The sequence below is a fragment of the Quercus suber genome, unplaced genomic scaffold (genome assembly GCF_002906115.3).
Source record: "Quercus suber isolate HL8 unplaced genomic scaffold, Cork oak 2.0 scaffold_88, whole genome shotgun sequence".
Lineage (NCBI taxonomy): Eukaryota > Viridiplantae > Streptophyta > Magnoliopsida > Fagales > Fagaceae > Quercus > Quercus suber.
In genome coordinates, this window is record NW_027069553.1 from 450,777 (window position 1) to 468,305 (window position 17,529).

A 17,529-nucleotide genomic window follows, 5' to 3' on the forward strand; every position below is an offset into this window, starting at 1 on the left:
CTGTAAGTTTAGTGCTGATAAGAGTGGATCAAGGCATACAAAGGCCGGTCTACTGTGTAAGTAAGTCTCTACATGAAGCCGAGATCAAATACTTGCCATTGGAAAAGGTCATTTTGGCCGTAGTGCTTGGAACACAAAAATTGCCCCACTATTTCCAAGCACATACTGTCGTGGTGCTCACGCAACTCCCACTTAAGACAGTACTTCGAAGCGCTGATTACACAGGGAGGATAGCCAAGTGGGGCACTATTCTAGGGGCTTTTGATATCAAGTATATGCCTGGCACTTCAGTCAAAGGGCAGATCCTTGCGGATTTGGTGGTCGAGTTCACGGAGCCCAGTTTAGAAGAAGTAACGGTAAAGAGGGGCATGGATGGAAAATCGGTCGGCATGATTTCTCAACAAGATCCTGCCCGATGGGAAGTGTACGTAGACGGTGCTGTGAACTGAAAAGGTTCTGGAGTGGGGCTGGTCTTGACATCTCCAAAAGGAATCATCATTGAAAAATCGCTAAGGCTGGATTTTGGCGCGACCAATAATGACGCAGAGTATGAAGCTTTATTGATGGGAATGGCTATGGTCTGAAGAATGGGAGGAAAGGTCGTGGAATTGTTCTCGGATTCAAGATTAGTTGTGGGCCAAGTACAAGGGGAATTTGAAGCAAAGGATGAAAGGATGCAAGGATACTTGAATCGAGTTAAACGTCTGCAGGGGAATTCGAATTTTTTAGCTTGCTACATGTTTCTAGAAGTAACAATGTACAAGCAGATTCTTTGGCAACACTAGCTACGTCTTCGGATCAAGACTTGCCGAGAGTTATCCTCGTTGAGGATCTCCGTGAGCCTACTGGAGCAAGAGGGGATGCAGTCCAAGTGCACCAGATTCAAGAAAGTTCATGCTGGATGGATCCCCTAATCAAATTCTTGAAGGATGACACCTTGCCAGAAGAGCGGGGAGAGGCTGACAAGATTCGAAGGAAGGCTACCAGGTTTTGGCTATCCGAAGACCGAAAGTTATACAAACGTTCCTACTCGGGGCCATACCTGTTGTGTATTCACCCAGAGGTGGCTGAGTTGCTACTGAAAGAATTGCATAAAGGAATTTGTGGGAGTCACACTGGAGGCAGGTCATTGGCCCACCGAGCCCTTACCCAGGGGTATTGGTGGCCGAACATGCAAAAAGAGGCCCATGACTATGTGAAGAAATGTGATCAATGTCAGCGATACGCACCGAACATACACCAATTAGGTGGAGTCCTCAACCCACTATCTAGTCCGTGGCCGTTTGCCCAATGGGGTTTAGACATAGTGGGTCCATTCCCCAAGGCTGTAGGAGACAGGAAGTACCTTCTGGTCGGCACCGACTATTTCAAGAAATGGGTCGAAGCCGAGCCTCTAGCCAATATCCGAGACGTGGATGTGCAAAAATTTGTGTGGAAGAATATTATCACTCGTTTCGGAGTTCCTCATACTCTCATTTCGAACAACGGCTTACAGTTCGACAATAGCGCATTTTGGAGTTACTGTAGCGAACTAAGAATCACGAACAGATACTCTACTCCTTCCTACCCTCAGGGAAATGGGCAAGCTGAAGTGGTTAATAAAGTCATAGTTAATGGGTTAAAGAAAAGGTTGGACAACGCAAAGGGTAAGTAGGTCGAAGAGTTGCCACACGTGCTCTGGGCTTATAGAACTACACCTCACAGATCTACTGGAGAGACTCCTTTTTCAATGACTTATAGGGCTGAAGCTATCATTCCTTTGGAAACAGGTTTCCCAACTTTGAGAACTAGCTTGTTCAGTCCGGCCAGCAATGATGAGCTCTTAGAAGCAGGATTGGATTTGATTGAAGAAAGAAGAGAAAGTGCAATGGTTTGGCTGGCTCATTACCAGCAAAAGCTTAGGCAGGGTTATGATGCCAAGGTCAAGCTAAGACCCTTAGAACTTGGTGATTTGGTACTCAGGAAAGTCGTCGGCACTACGAAAAACTCAACCTGGGGAAAATTAGGACCAAACTGGGAGGGACCATATCGCATTACTTCATGTGCCGGCATTGGGGCATACCTCCTAGAGGACTTGGATAGTCATGTAATACCATGCCCCTGGAATGTAAATAACCTCAAAAGGTACTATTATTAATCGAATCGTTTCTTTGTTTATTATGATAACTAGTCCCTCCTCATTGGTTCTCTAAGTGTATAAACTTAAACCCAATCATGCCTGTAGTCCTCGGACCAGATGATTTTGGGTTAGTTAACACTCCTTATTGGTTCTTTAAGTGTTTAAACTTAAACCCAATCATACTTGTAGTCCTCAGACCATATGATTTTGGGTTAGTTAACACTCATTATTGGTTCTTTAAGTGTTTAAACTTAAACCCAATTATGCCTGTAGTCCTCGGACTGATGATTTTGGGTTAGTTAACACTCCTTATTGGTTCTTTAAGTGTTTAAACTTAAACCCAATCATGCCTGTAGTCCTCGGACTAGATGATTTTGGGTTAGTTAACACTCCTTATTGGTTCTTTAAGTGTTTAAACTTAAACCCAATCATGCCTGTAGTCCTCGGACTAGATGATTTTGGGTTAGTTAACACTTCTTATTGGTTCTTTAAGTGTTTAAACTTAAACCCAATCATGCCTGTAGTCCTCAGACCAGATGATTTTGGGTTAGTTAACACTCCTTATTGGTTCTTTAAGTGTTTAAACTTAAACCCAATCATGCCTATAGTCCTCGGACCAGATGATTTTGGATTAGTTAACACTCCCTATTGGTTCCCTAAATACTTATGTTTAAACCCAATCGTGTTTGTGATCTTCCGACCAGGTGATTTTTAGTTAGTTAATATTGTTGTGCCGTTATTAATACTAAGTTATTTTTAGAATAAATCTTGCCTGGCATTAGTGACTGTGTTTAAATGTCAACCTTAAGCCTGTGTTAACATTCCTAAGTATACATGCAAAAGGATTTGTGCATTCTTGTAATATTTGTTATGGCCATCCTTTACCAGTAGCTTCTATATATTGTCTGCTTCGGAACCAATTTTTATTGCATATATTGTCAGCAAGGCAGAGTAATTATGTCTGTCTCTATTGCTATAACTACAAAGTGAAGTTACTTGTAACAAAAGAAAATCATACAGAATGCAACAAATACACCAAAGCTAAAAGAAAAACTATTTCATTAATAAAAGTAAGATAGTTTACAACTCCCTACAGTAAGGGGGGAATGATATTAAAAAAAAAAAAAAACAACAACAACAACAACAACAACAAAATAACTAAAGCCTAAGTTTTTGTTGGAGCTTGGTCTTGGGGATCCGAGGGTATTTTCTTTCCTTCCAAGACCTCACCTTTTTCCTGCTGTGGCTCAGTAGGGGGGGCCTGATCACCTAGCGGGTTGGAATCCTCGGTAGGCTCAAGGATGACTAGGGGAGCTGGGTCAACCAAAGGCTGTTCCGAGACCTCTGGAAGTTGTGCTAGAGGAGGGGCATCAGCCTCTGGAAGCTGTCGGATGTCTTCATCATAAAAGATATTCTATGGCAACCTCAGCTCTGAATCAGCAGGCACTCCAGCAGCATCCAACGCTTTGCCCCAGGTCATATCACAATAGTCCCGAGCAACTGAAGTGAATTGCTTGGTAAGACCTTTCTCCGTCGTCTCCACTCCCAGCTGATAGGACGCTTTCTTTTCGGCCTCGGTCGCCTCCTTGGCTAGCTGAGCGTCCCTCCGAGCCTCCTTGGTAGCCTCCTTGGCCTTCAGCAGTTCGGCGCGAAGCTCCTTCACAAGTTCCTTCTCGGTTGCCAGATTTTTCTAAGCTTCGTTCAGTAGCTTGCGTTGGGCTTCGGCCTGGGTCTCAGCATTTCTAAGACCAGCATGGAAGCTATCCCTTTCATGGGTCACTCCCTTTAGCTGGTCCGAGATCTGAGAGACCTCGTCCTTTAGGCTACCCAGTGCCCTTTCCGCTTCGGACCTAGCCTGGGCCTCTGCTTGGGCTTCCACATAGGCCTTGCGGTTCCATTCTTTGGCCATGAAGACCTGCTGGGTGATTTGAACAAATAAGGTAATAGTGTTAGCATATAAATATAAAAAATTAATACTATGACTGAGGAGTTGAATGAGCATGCTTACCATGGCCAAGTCCCTCTTCAAGGACATAAGGAGATCATACTGGCTGAAACGCCTATATGACTCCATGTCTCGAGGGAGGAGCAGTGGTTGTTCCAGCGCTTTGGCAATAAGGCCAGCCCTACCCCCGTCGTAATTTCTGACAGAGGTCTCCCAGGAAAAAGGGACGCCATCGAGTTCTAGCCTAGAAGACCACGTGCGTTGCCCTCGGCGCACATCGGCCATGGAGGGCTCCTCCCTGCTCTCCACAGAAGAGGCCCTTTTGCTGCGGTGGTCCTTTCCCACCTTCTGCTGCTTAGCCTTTGGTGGTAAAACCACCTCCCTCTCCTCGGGCTTAATTGGCCTCTTCTTCTTTAAATCTGGTATCGGCTTCAGGGCCGGATCGGAGACCTGGGGTGGGGGTGGAGGTGGAGGTAGATTCACCGCTGGTCGAGAGGTCCCCGTCCCCTTGGCCTCAGCTTTATTACCACTTTTCTTCAGAAGAAGTTTTAGGTCAGACATTTCTTCTTCCTCCGAAGAGTCCTCAGGGACTGTAGTCAACAGCAGGGGTGGGCGGATGCAGGATTGCCTATCAGGTTCCTCCTCGGAATCTGAAGAAGGTATTATCTGAACTCCCCCTTCAGTGTCCCCTTCAAATCTAAACTTGTCAATTTGCTCCTCTAATGAAGTGGACGAAGAGCCAACCCTTTCTCTTGTGGCCGCCGGTTCAAGGGGGACTTGTTGAACTGGTCGGATTAGCAACGGAACGCCCTGAGGGTTGGGGTATGGAACAGGTGCGAGGTCGTAGGGGGCCAAAAAGTTTTTCTGAGCAACGTCTATTCGTCGTAGCCAGTAATCACCTTGGGTGATGGCGTTACCTGCTGGGTGGATGTCTGCTTTTTTGGGCGTGTAGCCAAGTATGAGAGGGATGGACTGCAGCTGTCCGTCCTCGCTGACGAATATCTCCCAGCATAACAGGTAATTGAGGGCGGGGGCGTTAATAAGGCTGAGTCGAAGAGCAGTATGTGCCTTATCTGTAAAACAAACAAACCGGTCGGGTCAGAAAGCAAAAACAGGCGGATATAAAAAAGAAGCAGCTATGGAAAATGAAAGCCCTAAGACTATTGTAAGAGAACCTAAGTCTAAGAAGGCACACCTGGCTCTCCTAGCTCGGTCGGACAATGTAGACCATCGTGCCATGCGCTCGAGACGATTAAGTAGTCGTCTTTCATCCCTTTGTTTGATTTGGGAAGGCAGGAGAACAGTCTAACGATATCGGAGTGGGATTTGAGATAGTATCCCGCCCCTTTTTGGCCACGACACTCATACATGTATGCTAAGTTATGCCAAGTTAGCCCTAGTCCTAACTGCGCGTTTAAGGCATCGAAGGCCCTTAGTACCCTAAAGGTGTTGGGCACGCATTGCTCAGGAGAGAGCCTGTGGTTGGGGAGATAGTTTAAGGTGATGAAGCCCATTGGGAGGGTCATTCCCCCTTCAATGAAGGCTATCATAGGAATTACGACCTCTCCTTCTCTTCGGGCCGTTAATACCCTCTTTGGAGGACAATACCTCAGATTTACCCCCCGCGGGATATTATAATTTCGCTTGAATTCCTCTATCAACGCCGGACTATCAACGAGATATTGGAATTTGTCCATTTCTAAGAGAGTAACTGAAGCAATGAACAGAAGAATGGTTTTGAGGGGAGAAAAGGTTAGCCGAGAAGAAAATAAAGGATTAGGAGACGCCGAAACTTACACAAACAAGATTGGAGTAAGGTCCCTAAATTCGAAATGAACTCTTTGTAGATCTTGAAGGCAAAAATGCAGAAATCCGAAGAGGCGTGAAAGGCTTTCGAAGGGAGGGACTCTCTAGGTGCTCTGAGAATGCTCTGGGTACTCTAAAAATGTGTAAAGTAAAGAAAAATAACCTCCTTCAGAGGTTTATATACGGAGACAGATGAAACGGTGTCATTCATTCCGCCCAAATCCCGAAGACGAACCCTGGCCGTTTGATCAACAACCCACCGTTGGATGTAAAAGACAAAAAGCTGCCTAGAGTGATTGATACAGCGCTTTGGGAATATGGGAATTACAGCGGCAATAATGCGGCGCGCGTCTCTATGCCCTCGCACGTGTAAACGGGGGTATCTATGACTTCCCACTTTTAAATTTCTTAACTTTTCTTATTTTTATCTCTTTTTTCTTGCGTGGCAAATCAAAATCTTACCTTTTCTCCTCGGGTGCGAGGGAAAAACTAAAATTTTGAGGGGCTATTGTGGGGGGAAAAAGGCCCAGCCCAATGTAATGGGCCGAAGGCCCATAGGAGGGCTATTTTGCGATCGAGAAGAAGAAGATGGAAAAGGTAGGACCCGTCTGGAAGTGGGACCCTCAGAAGGAAGAATTATCATGATCCGAAGAGGATATCTCCTGTCCGAAGAGGTTGTAATCCTCTGACGCAATATTATAAATCAATTGAATGTGTGAAAGGCCAAAATGAACTTCCGAGGACTCCACCTGATCAAGATAGCTCTGAGCATGCTGTGGAACGATAAGGATGGAGAAATATCTAAGGGGAAAGCTGCTGCTACCGTATTTAATGCACTGCAGCAACTTTTCTGATCTCATTTATGTGGAGAAGACCCCTGAACAGTGCATCCTAAGCTACCGCCACTCACACAGAGCCAAAAGAAGATGCCTGACGTAACATGTACTTAAGCAAACTCATGGATGAGGAATAAGTGGACGATGGAGATGAGAAGAATGGTGACTATATAAAGGAAGGAAGCCCCTAACAAGAAGGGGAGGAAAAAAAGGGAGAGCTTGATTGTAACCCTAAGACTTATGTTCATCAGATAAATAATAGTGTAGCTCTTCGGATTTTCAGATTTTACGTGTAAACTCATTTTGGCTTATGTTTGAATGTTGTGATCCATTGTTATCAATCCCATACTTAACCTAGCTCTTTCACCCATACTTTACAAATTAATTGTTTTTGGGCTTGGGCCACAAATACCAACCCTACATAAATTAAATTTAAATTGGTAGTTAATAAAATACATACTATTTAAGTAATATTAAAATGAAAATTTACAGATTTTGTCTTAGATCTTAAATTATATTGAGTCGGCATTGTCTATATCCATTGAAGAAAAGAATCTAAGTGGTCCATTGAGTTGTAATTCTCACACGTGTAAGTCTCTTAAATTAGGGGAATAATCTACTGTGTTGGAATTCTCACACATGTCTCTTAAATTAGGGTGATAATATCTACAAATGAATTGTCACCATGAGATTCACTTTCGGAAGATTACTTTTAAAAACAAGGATAAAATTTATTTACAAAATTGATTATAACTTAAAGTTACAACTTTACTTAATATCTTGTTATTAGAAGTGAATTTTGACAAATCCACCATTGGATTACATTTTTTTTTTCTTATACTCTCCAAGCTTATAAAATTTATAGAAAATTAAAAATTAATAGTTATGTCATCAGTAAATTGTTTAAATTGCAAGTTTTTTTAGTTTAAAATTTTGCATAAAATATAATTTTATAAATCATATAGTAAATAATATTTGTTTGATACAAAATTTGACATGTGTATTATGAGCATAAAGAACATACAATCCAACGATTAAATTTTCAAAATATGTAATAATGTTAATGATATTGAGGAAGGTTGTGGCCTTAAACTACAACCAATTTTATAGTTAAACTTTGTTCTAAAAAAATCCTCAACCCATTCGGATTGTACTTCTCACAAATTGATACACCTACAAACCCGCAACCTATACATTGCACTATCTGAACATCCACCCTCCTCTCCCGCATTTTTTTTTTTCTCATTTTGAAAAAGAAGCCTTGCATTTTTTATATATAGCATCTCCTCAGTAGAAAATAACACATATAGTTCCATGGAATTTTTCATAAACCAACCAATAAATTGTACTAATTAGTGAGATACTGGATCTATCCTTTTTTTTTTTTTTCCACTATAGATTTTTGTAAGATGCTATCACATTGGCAACTCCACTCAATGTAGCTTAAAGTGTTTGGGTAAAATTCAATTAAAACTCCTAGGATTTGGGCCAATTCTAGTCAGGTGCAAGACCTTTCAAAATTAACCAACTTTCCCTAAACCCAACTTGAACCCTAAGATGATACTTATTTTTCTTCTCTCTCATGATGATTAGGGACCAATTAGTCAATTTTGAAAATTTTGGATTGGCTGGCTTTAGCCTAAACTTTAGAGGTGTTTACTATATTTTACCCTTATAAATATGTTCACCCATCTATCTAATAAAAATAAATGGCTTCGAGGTACTTTTAGAACATTTGTTAATCCATCATTTTAAAAAAGTTTTAATAGCACTTTTTTGAGAAATATAAATCACTATAAAAAAAAATATTAGTTTCTTTTTTTTCTTTTTTCTTCTCTCATGGTGATTAGGGGCCAAGTTAGTTAATTTTAAAAATTTTGGACTGGCTGGCATTAGCCTAAACCTTAGGGGTGCTAATTGTACTTTGCCCTTATAAATATGTTCTTCCATCTAGTAAAAATAAAAGTCTCCGAGGTGTCTTTATGTCATTTTTTAATTGGTTATTTTAGAAAAGTTTTAATATCACTTTTATGAAAAATATAAATTACTATAAAAAGAATTAGTTACTTTTTTCTTTTTTCATAAAAATTTTTAAAAATATTTTCTAAATTAATGCCTTAGGGCATACTTTAACTTTTCCCAAAATAATATATATATATATATATAAGTATAACCAAAAAAAATTTCCCCCTCCTGCTCCTTGAGCATATTTGTCAACGTTTATTCAATGCCTACATAAACTCAGAGTTAGTGGCGGCTCCAGAAATTTTTCTAAGGTGTTCTTCAAGAAGCATAAATTACACAATTTAATAAAAAGAAAATTTTATATATTGACAACAACAACAACAACATCAACAATAAGAAAACACGCAAATACATAAAGTTTTACAACATAAAGCCTATGAAGTTTAGTTGTAGTTGTTGTTAGTGTTGCTGAACAGGGACGGACGACAATGTTTGGGAAGAGTAAGTGAGTTTCTTATTTCCTTTTAGCTTTTATGTTTGATTTAGTTTTAGTTTAAATTGTTTAATGACTTGTGAATCCGCGAGGCATTGAGGCAGTGGGGATTTTTTTTTTTTTTTTTAAATATTTGTTGAATTAAAAACATAATCGTGTTAGTGTTGAAGTAGTGATAGTCTTAGTCTGAGATGAGATTGATCTTGTACTGGGCTTTTCTATTGGCATTTGATTTGGGCATTGTTAGTGGTTTTATTATAAATTTTTTTTTTCTAGATTTTCATTCAATTTTGGGGGGGGGGGGGGTGACATCATAAATAATATAATCAATAAAATTTTAAATTATATAAATAAAAATATAATAAGTTTATTACTAATAATATGATAGAAAAATGTAAAAATATAATATTTAGTGAAACTTTTTGTGTAAATTTAATCAAATTTCCTTAGAATGGACAATCACATGTTTAATTATAATCAATAAAATAAAAATTTTATTATATATATATATATAATGAATTAATTGAAGTTATATAAAAATTAAGTAATTTTTTAAGTTTATTCACTTATTTAACTAAAACTACTATTTTTTTTTAATCAAAATTATCGGAAAAAGAAAAAAGAAAAGTAGTTTTACAATGAAAAAAATAAAATTTACGTGACTTTGACTAATTAGTTGTATAATATATATTATAATGTTTTTAAGGAAAAGTAGTTGTACAATGATAGTGTGTCAGGTAAAACAAAAACAAAGAGTAAAGTCGTAGTATAAGCCTAAAAGAATATAAAAACATATGGTTCATTTTACTTGAAAGACCCTAATATATTGTTAAGTTGCTCAAATTATAGACCAAAATTTAATTTTATTGGCATAAAAAAAATTCAAGATGTTCCCAAATTTTTTTTAAAGGTTGATAAATATAAAATATAAAATTATTATTAATATTATTATTTTTCAGGTTAGAGTGGTCTTGGGACCACCCTGACCATTAGGTGGGGCCACCCCTGCCCGGAGTTGGCTTGATATAATTGATACACCGACATTGCCACAATCCCCATCTGTACAGGAATCATAGACACAATGCGACTCCATAACCCTCTATATATAGCATATATACTTGTCCTCGCTCTTCCTTTGTATTCTCTACGCTTGCAGTCTCTCTAGCTTTATATGTACACAACACAATCGTCTAGATTCTCTATCTTTATACGTTGAGGAGCCCAGACAATGAAATATTCGAGGTTGAAGAGCGTGTGGCCATTCAATCTTTAGCCATCAAGAACTTGGTAGATGATGGGTGCGCCAAGAACGTTATCCCTTTGCCAAACTTGGATGGTAAAACCCTAGCCAAGGTGATAAAGTGGTGCAAGACCCACTTGGACATGAAAGACGAGGAGGACAACAAGAAAGAAGAGAAGGAAAAACTCAAGAAGTATGAAGCTGAGTTTCTTGATGTTGATCAAGACTTTCTCTTTCATCTCATCATGGCTGCAAACTATCTCAATATTGAGAACTTGCTGGACAAATCGTGCGAGAAGGTTGCGAACGTGATTAAAGGAAAATACACCCAACGAAATACGTAAAGCATTCAACATCAAGAATGATTTTACTGCAGAAGAAGAGGCAGAAATGCTCAAGGAGAGCTCCTGGGCCTTTGAATAGTGATTTTTATTTTGTATAACTCAGTGGTTTTGATGTACGTTCTTGAGGTTGGCTTAATTAGCAAGGTTTTTAAACTCGACCGTTCATTGAACCGTAAAAGAGAGAGGTTTAAGATTTTTGAGGTCGAATTGGGATTGAACTGTGATAACGTCATAATTAATTTAATAATTAATTAAAGCCTAAATATAGATATTAAATTTATAAAACTAGCAAAATTGACTAATATATATATATATATGTGAGGAAAATTTAATAATTTTCAAGCATATATTTAATAATTAAATAAGAAAGTTAATAAAATAAAATAATAACAATGAAAACATTAAAATTTATAATAAATTTTTGAAGTAAAGTTGAATATCTTTGAAGGATTATAAATATAATTTTTTTTTTATATATACCTTGTAAGAGAGAGATAATTTAATTAAGTAGAATAAAATTGTGTTAAGTTGTTTTTATTAAAAAAAAAAATTGCTATTGGGTTGGATCGCATAGTTCTTGCCACTGGTTCATGCGGTCCAATTCCGGTTTTAGGGGTTCACAGAATTAACAAAAAATGCGATTCTTTATGCTTAAAAAACTGGTTTTCATCCTAGTTTTCGATTTTTACGATCCGATCTCTCGGTTTGGTTTGGTACTGAAAACCTTGCCCCTTAACTTATAGGCTATAGTAGTATAAATTTTAAATATAGCTTGTCTATCATATCTAAATATGTTAGTTTTAATTATCAGAGGGTGTCTATAAGGTATAGCCGAGCTCATGTGAAACCTCTGAGATCGTTTCAATTTCAAAGCCTTATATAGTTACATTATTGGTTAAAACTTAAAGCTTAGCAACTAATAGGCAAGATAAAAGCTTATAATTACAATAGTTGAGAGAAATTGTAGAGAGATGAGATTGCCAAAAAAAAAAAAAAAGACACGAGGAAGAAGATGATGTAGGGATGGCAATGGGGTGGCGTGGGGCCGAAGGATGGGGTCTTCGTCCCCGCCCCGCATGGTTTTATCTTGTCTCATCCCCGTCCCGCTCCGCATGACGAGAAAAACTTTCTAACCTCATCCTCGCCCCTTGGGCCCCGCGAAGACCTGCCCCACCCCATTAAACTTTACTTTTTGTTTATTTGCCCTACAACTAGTATAATTTTTTTTAATGAAACCTATTTCATTAATAAAAATATACTTGAAATTACAACTAAATTTATCCCATCAAATCAAATCAATTTTCAGAAAAAAAATTTTTTTTGAATAATATATCCAAACGTTTAACAAGATAATCACACCAAAAAAAAAAAAAAATCAATCTCATAGTATAACACATCACAAAATAAAAGTAGGGAATCATATTGGGTAAAATAAAATAAGCTAATATTTATATGTTTGTTTAAATAATAAGGTTTTAGAATATGAAAAATTTACAATTATAATCCTTAGCAATGCGAGACGGGGTAAGTCTAAAAAGTCTAAACCTATTCCCGCCCCGCCCCATGATACGGGACTAAAATCTTGCCTCATCTCTGCCCCACCACCTTTGCAGGGCGAGGAAAACCTAGCGTAGGGCGAAGCAAGGAGGGGCGGGTTAAGCAGGACGGGGCGGGGCAAAATTGTCATCCCTAAGACGATGATATGGACGAAAAAAAAAAAAAAAGAGTTAATGATGTGATTTTTTTTTTTTAATAAGAATAGTTAATGTCTGAATCACTAATTTCTATAGAGTAATAATGATATTACTATGAATGTTTTTTGACCCTTAAATCTAATAGTAATCAATAGTTCACAAAAGATGTAACTCTTGTGAAGTTATACTAGGTGTAATTTAAACTCATCTATATATATATATATACACACACATACACACAACTTTAATATGTTATTAAATTGAATAATAACGTTCATCCAAAAAAATATATATTTGAATGATAACTGCCAATAAAATGAAGCCTTTTAGAGGATACAGGTGGCATCATATTATTAGTTATTAAGCCAACCATTTGTTAGTCTAGAGCCATAGAGAGATCGTAGAGTCACTTGAATGAAGGCACGTGAATAACCCATGGGTATTAATAGTTATACGCAAGTGGTTATTTCTTAACCAGTAAACATGGAAAAATGTGCAATCTTATTGCAACTGTTATATGCGGTAACTTAGAGCATCTGTATTAGTTGTAAAAATGATGTCATTTTGTCACGTTAAAAGTCTATTTTATTATTTTACTACATCATTTTATAACATTCTATTTATTAAATGTTTTATCATTCAATTCTATACATTAAAATAATATTTATTACACATTAAAATAATATATTATCCCCTCCCCATTATTGTCAGCAACATCAACGACACAACCATCAGCCACCAACAGGGACGGAGCCAGACTTTAGACTTAGGGGGGCAAAAAATATGTTAAAAAAATTTCTTGACTTGTAACTAAATGAGATTATCTTATAAAAATTAATGTTTCCATTACTTCGTTCTGTCATTTATTTAATTAATTTTCAAATGTTTCTTCAATTTCAAACCTTATAGCTCTACTGATTGAGAATTAAAAAAAAAAAAAAAAAATGTAAACAAAGAGAAGATAAGAAAAGTCCATACCTCAAATGTTTTCCCAAAAAAAAAAAAAAAACCTCAAACGTTTCAACTTTCAAGTTAAACCAATTTAACCAGTTAAATATTAGAAGTATTCCCTTAAAAATTAATAGCCACACACGTAGTCCTCTTAGTAACATACTCAATAGCTTATGGCCACACACAAAAAAGAGCTAAGAGTGAGCGGGAGTAGTCTAAGTACAAACCCTTCATCTCTCTCAAATAAACATTCTAAATAGAGTAGAGTGAGTGACTTTCCAGATATTAATGGTAAACTTTTTTGAGTTGCCTCTTCATTCCTCAAGAACAATGCAAAATGGTATGTCAAAGAGGTTTTTATTTATTTATTTATTTTATATATATATATATATATATCTCTTACAGTTCAAGGATTTGTTACTTGTTTTTGGGGAATTTGTTTGTTTGACTGTGGAGAGGCCATCAACTAAAGTGATGGACTTTATTTTTCATTTTTTTTTTTTTTAAAAAAAATCTATTTTGGATGGGTTGTAAGGGCCAATTTGTAAATTGTTGGGGAGAGGGGTGGCCAAGAGTAATTATCTTGGACCTAAATGTTAAAAAAATTCAGAATATATATACTATTATGATTTTTTTTTTTTTCAAATCTAGGGGGGCCATTGCCCCCTTAGTCAATGAACAGCTACGTCCCTGGCCACCAATATCCATTGCCGCAACAACATCTCTACTACAAACCAACCACCACAATTACTCACCAATATCAGATTAACCCAAATTGTAGCAAAAAAAAAAAAAAACCCACAACTAGAGAAAGGCAGAGTGAAAGGTGATCAACCCAAATTGCAACAAAAAAAAAAAAAAACCCACAACCGGAGAGAGGTAGAGTGAAAGGCGGATAGAGATGAGAGGGAAGAGGGTAAGATCGAAAGCGGCCTTGGGGTGAGATCACTTGCCAAACCTAAACCTATCACCAGCTAAACCCACTTTCAAGCTCACACCATGGCAAACCTATCTACCATCATCGATGAACCCAAGCGAGAGGCAATCTTAGCCATTCACCACCATGGCAATCATCATCATATCATACAACTGTGAACCCACAACCCAACAAATCAAGCTAAAGAGAGAGATAAGAAATCAGAAGCGCCTCAACCCCATTCGCCAACTTCTCCGCTCCGTGCTGCGAATCTGACGCCCCCGCTGCCGCCATCGATTTGGATAAAGTTGCAGCTGCCTTTCCTCCTCTCTTAGCCGCCACCACTGCCTTCTTCTGCGCCATAGATGGGCTTCTTGCTCGCGTCTGATTCTGAGAAGAGGAAGAACGGGATGGGAACTTGGGAGAGAGACAGATTCTAAAAAGAGAGAGAGAACAAATCAAATAAAGAATTGAGAGATACGAGAAAGAAAGAGGAATAAAAAAAGAATAAATCATATGCCACACCCATTTCGTACCGTGGCAAATTTGTGACTCTACTATAGCATGTTGCAAAAAATATAAGATATGGCACATTTGATAAATGTGGTCAAATGATGTTTGGTGTGCCAAATGTGCCAAATATTTAGCATTTGGCACATATGGCATATCTGATACGGATGCTCTTACAAGGGTGAAAGTATAAATAGTGAATTTCTTTTTTATTCAAGGCTAGACCATGGCCTAAGAGCACTCATAGTAGTGATGCCAAATAGCTATAATGCTATTTTTTAGCACCACTGATCACAAAAGAAGAGTACAGCAGTGGAGCTTTAAGCAAATTTTTTTGCTTCTCAGCTACAGTGCACATCTATCTATAGATGTGCACTGTTCATGAGAGCTAAAAAAATATTATTTTATTTTGCCAGTGATTAAAATAAGAAAAATTCTTCTCTTTCTTAGTCACTTTCGCCTCTCTCTCTCTCAGTCACTCCGTGCTCTCCAACCCACGCCTCCGCTGGCCTCAACGTCACCGGCCTAAGCCGACCCAAGCCCCAAGCCGCCGATCCATGTCTTCGACCCACGCCTCCGCCCACTTCTCTTCCGCCGATCAGACCTACACCAACACTGTCCTCCCCAAGCCGCAAGCCACCATTGCCGCCCATCTCTCTATTCTCTTTACTGTGATTGAGTTTTTTTTTTTTTTTTTTTTTTTTTATTATAAATTTATATATATATATATATATATATACATATGTATTTTCATATGGGTTTGGTGGCTGTGGTGGTGGTGGTGGTTGATTTTGGCTATGGTAGTGGTGGTGGATGATTTTAACAGTGGGTTTGTGGATTTTAGTTGTGGTAGTGGTGGATGATTTTGGCTTTGGCTTTGGCAATGGGTTTTGTGGATTTTGGCTATGAGTTTTGTCATTTATGGTTATGGTTGTGGTTGTGGTTGTGGTAGTGGCAGTGGGTTGTGATTGTGGTTGTGGCAGTAGGTTGTGGTTGTGGTTGTGGTTGTCATGGCTAGTGGTTTGTGGTGACTGGTGGTGATGGGATTGTGATTGTGGTTGTGGTTTTGTTTTTGTTTTTTGTTTTTTGTTTTTTTTTTCTATGTTGTGTTGTGGTTACCAAAGTAGAGTGGTGGTTGTGGTCGGTGGTGGTGGTGGTGGTGGTTATGGGTGCGGTTGTGGCTGTGGCTGATGGTAGAGGTGGTTGTGGTTGGTGTTGTGGATGTTTTTTAGGGTAGTGGGATATATTATTTTATTGTAATGTTTATATTATTTTATTATGTTGAAAGCTAAAATAGATCCACTGCTGCAGCATGTGTATAGATAAATAGATAAAGTAACTTTTAGTGGAGCTAAAAAGCTAAATTTTTAACTCCACTACTGTGGATGCTCTAAGGCCCCCTAAAATGGAAAGGCCCCAAGTATGGCAGTAAGGCTTTTTTTATTTTTATTTTTAATTAAAGAAAAATGTTAGTTAAGTGTTCATTTTTTCTCAATTCTAAAATATTAGAGTTATGCTAGTATATTATAAATTTTATTACACAAGTCCTATAAATTGTCATGTTACTAATCATATGAAATAATTCAATACTTATGTATTCTTTTGTTGAAGTGTTACCTCATTGTCGTCACATCAGTTTGTAAGCTTTTTGTAATAAAATTTATTGTAAGTTTAGCATTTTCTCAAAAAAAAAAAATTGAATTAATTGAAATGCAACCAAATTTCTATTAAATGAAAGAAAAATGCTAAAACTAATAAAAATTTTACAACAAAAAACTTACAAATTGATGTGACAGTAATATGATCAGTATCACTTAAACAGTATAATAAATGAATGTTTGAATAACCTTTTTTTTTAATTGGTGATATGCTAGTTTGTAAAACCTATATAGTAACTATCATTAGCTCACTTTGGGTGAATTAGTTATATTAATAAGTATGAATTAATAATAGATTTGGAAAAAAAAATTTATTTAAGTGATATTTAGATGTAAAAGGTCTCTTTAAAATTTTAGCCTAAAGCCTTAAATTATCTTGAGCCAACCTTGAGGCTAGCACACATCGTCTAACAACCCAGAAACATTCCCGATAAATTGAACGGTTTTCTTCATGCTTTAAAGTGCATCATCGCCTCGCATGAACTCTATTAGGAGTAGACTCTTGTAATCTAATCAATACGCTTATCAATTTAGGCTCTGTACTTCTATAATCCAATTGACTTTGTATCTGTAATATTAATATTATCAATAAGAATATCTATTTTGTTCCTTAAGTCGTGATTGAATTGTGCATTTAAGTCCTATTAAGTTAAGCAGTGACCGAGCTCAATCCTTTTAGGGAGAAGTCTTGTCTTGCATAGCATAAACTTAGTGTGAGCAACCTGAAAATTGGTCCAAACGCTATTATTTTAAGGGGTTTTGTTAGTTCAACGATGACATAACATAATCTAGATAGTTTATTATCAAAAAGTTGATGAAATTAAAAGAATTTTATGTGATAGAGTAACTTGAGAACTCTAGAAGATCTTAATCCTAATTCAAAAACATACGGATTTAACAGGTTCTTATATAAAACAACCAACAATACAAGTAGCTAATTACCAAACCAAGAGATCTAACCACATAAATTGTTTGTAGGAGATATTAATTTTCTGATCCTTGGAGATATCCAACTGATTACTGCCTACCAAATTTGGCCTATGGGTTATATC

General features: G+C 37.5%; 1 pseudogene; it reads left to right on the top strand.

The window, feature by feature from the left end:
- The first annotated feature begins 6,598 nt into the window (after positions 1-6,598).
- Positions 6,599-10,827, top strand: LOC112017892 (SKP1-like protein 1A; annotated as a pseudogene).
- Positions 10,828-17,529: the final 6,702 nt, after the last annotated feature.